Raw genomic sequence first — 7,470 nt, 5'->3', positions numbered from 1 at the left:
TTTCCCAAGTTATGTTGCCTTTGAGCAGTAAAGGTGTACTAATAAAACAAACAGGAAGCCTGCAGAGCCCAAGTGTGTGGAGAAGAGGGAAATTGAAGAAGTTCCCAAATGGCTTGAGTAATATTTCAGTCTCTGTGGATTGTAGCCTTGTGATTACATGGTCAGAACACAGCTGCCTTTTGGCTGCCCCAGAGCACAGCAGAGCTCCCACAACCAGCCCTGGCTTTTGAGCATAACTGGTTCCAGTATCCCATGGGGTGTTTGAAAACCAATCTGCCTACACAGCCCATGGCAGGCTGGGCTTCAGTCACTGAGCTGTGCTTTAGGAAATGAGTCAGAAGTATTAGTGCCATACTTGCACTGGCACTAGAATCAACTTCCCTGCAGAGAAAAGCTAACTGGGTAGGCTGCTGGGTCTCACAGTACAGAGAGCTGACACATCTAGCAAAAGAATCTAGCATTGGTTTGGCAGTCTCAATCCTGTTGAAGCTGATGTTGTAGTCTTTAAACTTTTGGGGGCATTAGTGAAAAATGTCACATTTCATACTAGTGCAGTATCTAAACAGCATTAGGCTATTTCCTTTGTGTCCATCATAAATTCATACATTTCTAGGAGCACCCCGATTTTGCACTCCATTGTGCCCATATCTGCAATGCCCTCTGCTAGCATTGAATGCCCCTTAGCAATGACACACTCACTAGACACACACTGAGCAGGACAGGACCAACAGCATTGACCACTTTTTGGGATTTCTAACTCATTTTTACCTTTTATCACAGTAGCTTAGACGATCTGAACAAACTATCTAACATGAAGAATTAATGCTGATGAAAATTGTACAAGTAAACCTACAGCCAACATGAAAATAAAAGTGACTGTGATTCACAACTCCTGCAGGTTCTCTGAGGAGATGTCTGCATTTACAGCGGTGATGGCAGTGGCACAGGAAACTCAGGTTTAATGCTGTTCCTGACTCTTCAGTGATCACAGAAATACCAAAATGTACTTAAAATGCACAGGATTCTCTTGTCTGCTATAGACAAGATGACCTCACAGTATCTACAAATTCCAATGGCATATTGCAATAATGACTGTCTATCTTTACTAAACCAATACTAAAAGGGTTATGAAAAGAACTGTCATTGATTTACAAGAAAAGGTGCTTCTCATGTGAACACTTCACAGAATCTTTATGTCATTAAAATATGCTTTGCTTTGTTTTCCACTTGGTACAAAGAATTCTGTGCATTAGCAGCAAACCTGTTGAATGAGGGGAAAAGGTTTTTCTTATTTGTAAAACAAATTTGTCCCTAAATAAGTTCTTACATCATTGATCACAACATTTAATTTTCCAAACTATTTAAGTACAATCCTTTATCTGAAAGGATATCAACAGCACAAGTAGTAAAAGAAAAGGTAAAGAAATATTTTAAAAATATTTTTAAAAATTTAGCACATACACCTAGGCAGATGAGTAAATTACTGCTTGAAGAGGAACAACTGAATTCATGTGGATACACCAAGCCACAGCTACAGTCTGAGCTTCCTGTATGCTCAGGCTCTGTATATCTGTTCTCAGCAAAACTCAGCCAAGCCCATTTACTTTTCCATGTCCTTATTTCAAAGTTGACATGTAAGCCCTATGATTGCTCAGGTCTGTAGACTGTTTATGAAAACAAGATTCCTAATCCATGCCAGCCTGAAAGATAAGCTGATTTTACACTGAGATCACACTACTAAAACTGAATATTAATTATAATAGGAGAATGGATTTTAAAATCAAAAACCTGGATGAGTTGATTCATGCTTTGAAAATTGATATTTACAGCACCCATCTCAACCTAACAATATAAAAGCTGCTATTTTTGCAACTGCAAAAATCATTCCTGTGATATCTAATAAGCATCTCTGTACAGCATCAATCCCCCTTGTAAATGCTTAAATCACATGTCAATATGCTGTAATATTCTGTGACAGGTTTATTTTCATATTCAAATTCCTTTGCTACACTCCATTTTACACAATCAGCTTAATGAAAACTCTTTTCCATCTGTTTCATAGGTCAACAACAGTAATTTCTGAATGGTCAACTTGTTCCCTCTTATCTCACTATTGAAGATAATCTACCATGTACCAGATAAAACAGCTTAGTTTTTATAAGTCTGCTCTTACAGAGCCAGGCTCAGGGAGAAACAAACTTAATATCTCTGTACCTCTTTCCACTAACATGTCATAATTTATAGTAATAACTTGTATATGGAGAAACCCCAAAAAACCCTTGGTGCCAAATTCTGTTCAAGAACAAAGTATTGTGATAAACCAAATAATAGGCACCTAAGACCTACATACTCAAAAATTCAAAATAATTTCCTGGTTTGGAATCTGTATCAGTCCTTCTGAAAAATGGAATTATGCCAGTGCTCTTAAAAGATGCACATCACATCACTTCCCCCAAATAAATACTTCTCACCCCAAACACAGATTTCCTAGACATCTTTTACGTGCTAAAACTTATTTCAATATTTTATTAATTCATATATAGAAATATATGCATACTACAACTTATAATTAGCCTCGAAGTTCATAATCACCTATGTAAAGTTGCTTCTGTGTTCCTTCCAAATGTTATTTATGAGCAAGGATTACACTGCATTTATCACTAAACCACAGCATTTGAGAGTTGAAGCATTACCTTCATTTCTGAGACTGTACTGCAGCTTATTTTCCACTGGAGAAGTGAGAAACTACAAAGGAAACTCAAAGCTCACAGGATTATCTGCTTAACCTCAAATGAATATGGCTAAACTGGAACAAAGTACATCAGTGTTCTAATACTCAAGGTTTAGTGTTTCATGGGGGAGTAATATCAGCATTAAATGGGCCTGTGGTTTTTGGTGAGCAGATTGTGTTTGCCCCAGGTTTGCTCACAACACATGTCTGTAATAACTGCTACATTCACCTGTGAATAACACAGGAACCTAGGGCTTCAGCTATTTGCAGAGACAGGAGAGGAGTTGACAATTAAAGAATTCTTTGTTTAAAATACAAAAGGAGAAACAAACAAATATTAATCACTGGACATTTCTGGTGCAATGTTTAACTTACCCCCCAATGCAGTTGAATTACCCTCAAGATAGTAAAGTCCATCATTCTAACTAACTAATATTTTAGGTTCCCTCACTTCAGTCAGCACCTTCAAATACTCATAATTTGGAAAAGCCAGCTGTTAGGACTGAGTTTACTGGCTAGCACTCTCAGCTACTACTGATTATTATAGAAAAAGATGTTTCAGTGGTTAATGGAGGTGAAAAAAGCAGGAAAATACTCTTGAAAGCAATTATGAGATAAAAAATTCCTAGGAAGACAAGTCAATAAATCCCAAGTCTTTTAACCATTGTAATCAATCTTCTGTTTGTAAAGAACAAACAGCCAAGGTACATAAGGAATACCACTCATTACTGGCTCTTCACTGTATTTTTTATAACCCAACAGAGCAATTGAAGGCCTGAGGCCAAGTCAAATAGTTTTAATTTTTCTGTAGTAATGAAAAACAAAGAGATCTAGTAGCATGAAGATGTTTGCTTTTCACTTACCAGAGGCAAAGGATTCTGCACAGGCCATTTAATCTTCTGTTATCATTAAATGTTATCTTTAACAGTAAAGGGAATTCTAGAGTATAAAAAAAACAGCACAAAATGACTATGTATAATTCAAGTGTATAGTAAACAAACCAAAAGCAACAGACACTTAAAATAACCTCATATATTAGGTAACTTTTAGAGCTCTGTGTGACTCCTAAGGTTATCACATTCTCCCAGACATTTCTGCATTCTGTCTGTTTTAATACATTTGAACACAAGCTCTCAAATCTGTGCAAGAGAAGTAGGAATAAAAGAAAACCAAGTTCTTTGCCCTTAAGATCCAGACTTATTAAAGCTTCACTGTACTGCACTTTCCTCACACAGTAGAAGCAAGGACAGACATTAGCATAAGGAAAAGAAATCCTTTACTTGAACTATCAGAATCCAAACATGACTTATGAATTGTTAGAACATACACTTTGTTGTGCTTGGTTGTTTTTTAATTGTAGTTCCAACTTTCCTTCAATTATCAACATCATAAGATAAAATGCTTTCCAAAGCAAATGTGGAATTTTGCCCACAGAGCTATAAGAAGTAGATTAAAATATTGCATGACTATGTTTAAAATTAAGAAGTACCTGGTGTAAATGGCAACTTATAAAAGTACAAAAAGATGCATTACATACATTCAGAGAATAGTTTCTATTACAAGTTGCCAGATGTGTAACATGAGGATTTAATGAATTTTAGCACCACCTGTAACATTGCTGCAGCTGAAAAATACTAATGCTGAACAAGAGGAATAAAAAGCATAAACCCACTTCTTTTCCAGTACTCTCCTTTCTCCTCAGGAACATAAGAAAAGGCTACCAACTGTTCTTTAGCAACTGTACCAAACAAGGAGCTCAAGGGAAGAAGCAGCCCTCAAGGCTTAGGGAAACATCAGCGAGAAGTAGAAAAAATAAAAGTTATTTCTACATTAATTTTCCTATTCCTAAATAGCTTGTGCATCATTTAAAAACAAAGAAAAATATGCAGAGTGATCATACAAGGACCACACCTACTGAGGGAAACATGTAATTGAATTTAGTTTTATGTGAATCAAAACTGGAGGTCATGGCTTATCCTTGGCATAGAACTGCACAAAAATTATTCTTTATTCTTGCCAAAAAACCCAAAAGAGAAGAAACAGTCATTCAGACTGAGTATAATGGAATATTATTTCTGTACAACTGCAAGAAACTGCAGCTTGTTTGGTTGCCTTGTTAAGTTACAAAGAGCAGCTGACACCAACTGAAGGAAGTGGCAGAAAGCCAAGCCCGTCTCAAAGCAGAACCACTTGTCTGCTGTATATTTGAAGATGTAATAACCTGGCTCCTGCTTGCCTAACCATGGGGCTGCCTTCCCCTCTTTCATCATGGAAGCACTTCCAGGACTGATGGCAGAGTATTTGAACTGAATGACAGTCCTACCTGTGGGCCCCAGGCCAATCTTAACAGAAATACCCAATATGATATATCCAGGGGGGAAAAAAATACAGCTTTGATTCTCTTTCAGACAGGAGTCAAATTATAGGGTCTAATATAAAATCCACCAGATTCAGTGTAAAAGCATCAAGAAACCCCACACACTCTCCTAAGGAGCAGGATCTGGATGCCCTATGAGTAATAGACATTAGCTTCACTGACTGTTCTGGAATACTTTTCTACACAAAAGTACACTGAAGCTGAAAGAGCTCAAGACAGAGCCAAACATCTAGAGTGCTATTTTGAAGGGTAATTCATTATGTTAGTGATCCTATTGATTAATAGCAAACCCCTCTTATTAAGGTTAGATGTGCCTATTGATTTTTTTCTTTTTAAGGAAGACTTTGTATGAATATTAATGGCTAATGCCTAGAATTGAAAAACTGAAGGACGATTTAGCAAATTAAATGAAACCAAGTTCTCTGTTCCCAGCAGCCAAGCTACCCAAGCAAAATGCCACATCTGATCTAATGCTTATTTTTACTATTTTTAAAAGGATTTTGGAAGAAAATCTTTGTTACAACCTCTTATGGAAAGAGAAAAGTTAGGTAGGAAAGTATAAACAAAGAAAGGTTAGGTTACAAAAGTATCAGAACAGATACTACACAACCACAGCCTACAAAGGGCTGAAAAAATTGAATTGTGGATGTAACCCAAGGCATAACTCATGTGTCCCTCTAATGCCAATAGAAAGCTGCAAATTGAAAATAGGTTTACTTTTCTAGAGCTCAGAAACACTACAGCATCACTGAAACACCCAGTCTTCTAGTGCACAATTTGTTTCCTTTATTACCAGTGAAGTTTATCTCCCATCTATGGGTTCAATTTTCCTGACACCCCTGAATGCTTTACACTGTAGCAGTTGGCTGCAGAGCTGCATCTCTCATGATCCTGATGGGGCATAAAGTAGATAAAGCACCAAGTTCCTCATTTCTAGTGCAAAAAACCTCTTAAGCACCGACAAATCTGATTATTCAAGAATATTGTCCTCTTTAGCCCGCTCCAGCAGCAAACATTTCAAAAAATAGCTAAACCTATTTTCTCATCAGATGGGGCCATGTCTGGTAATGTCTGCACACAGCACATCTAAATAAATATATCTTCATTAGTTTCATGTCAGTGTTAGCTCAAATAATAACAAAAGTACCCTCAGATTGAATATGCTGCCAAAGCCAGCCAGCTCTGCTTTTTCCTGCAGTATTATCATCCATTAAAGCTGTTGATTATGAAATTATTTTTTATCCTGTCCTTCACACTATCTGACCAAGCCCAGACTACTGCTTTCTGCTGTCTGTATGCAGATAATAATTCATTGTCCAACTCAAATAAACATAAGAAAGTACAATGTTGTGTTCCCGTAGCAATAATTTAAAATACTGATCCATTAATATCTGTCACAAATTGGGGAGACAATCTAAACAGTTATCCAGCAACCCTATAAGAATGCACACCTATGATTTCAAATATGCATATTTTCATCTTGGACAACCTAAATTTTAAAAAGTATGTATAAGGGAGAGAAAGAAGGATATTGTGGAAAATAAAACAGAGGAGTTAGATATTTCCTGTTTTATTAGCAGCTTACTATCAGCATAAAGATGAATAATGTATGACTATCTAGAAATTAGACGTTCAAACAACTGAAGAGAGAGGTAAGCTTGAATAACCATCACATCAATCTTCAGGGAAACAAATTAGGGTACATTACTCTCACAGCTTTTGCTTGACATAGTTTCAGATTTTAATCCAGTTACATGGAAAGCCTTGGGAACATCAAAGAAATAACTTTTCCCCCCTCTCCTGACCACAAACAAGTGAAAAGGCTTTTAATAAATCCTTTTAGCTGGATACATAGCTCATACAGAGGGAAAGAGAACATAAAAAAATACATTTCTCTAAATTCTGATTCACTCTGGAAAAGGAATGATGCCTCAGTACACCCCTACCAAAAGAGAAGCTTTTAGAAAATTCTTTCACTAGACAGCAGTTCACTGAATTGTTACATTAATGCACCTTTCAGGCTTTGAAGTCAAGGGGCCAAAGCAGAAATGGCTCAAGAAAAAAGGCATGCTGTGGCCTCTCTACAATTACATTAATTATTTTTCCCATCTCCGTGGAAAGGTTATTTACTGTATCCAGATTTCTCATTTTCCTAGCAAGACTGAGTGGAGAGACAAGATAAATACTTGTTATTTCACTTACAGAACTTGTGCAGCTCACTTATTTCATTAGATTTGTCATGACAATCAGTGGTCAAAGAGCAAAACTCCTTTTACATCCTGATAAGCATCCAACAAAGGCTTCTGTTCCTCCCTTAAGGCCACCCAAAGCACCCTGAGGGCAAAATAAATAAGCAAAGAAC

The sequence above is a fragment of the Geospiza fortis genome, unplaced genomic scaffold (genome assembly GCF_000277835.1).
Source record: "Geospiza fortis unplaced genomic scaffold, GeoFor_1.0 scaffold79, whole genome shotgun sequence".
In the NCBI taxonomy this organism is placed as follows: Eukaryota; Metazoa; Chordata; class Aves; order Passeriformes; family Thraupidae; genus Geospiza; species Geospiza fortis.
This window is presented reverse-complemented; position numbering follows the sequence as displayed.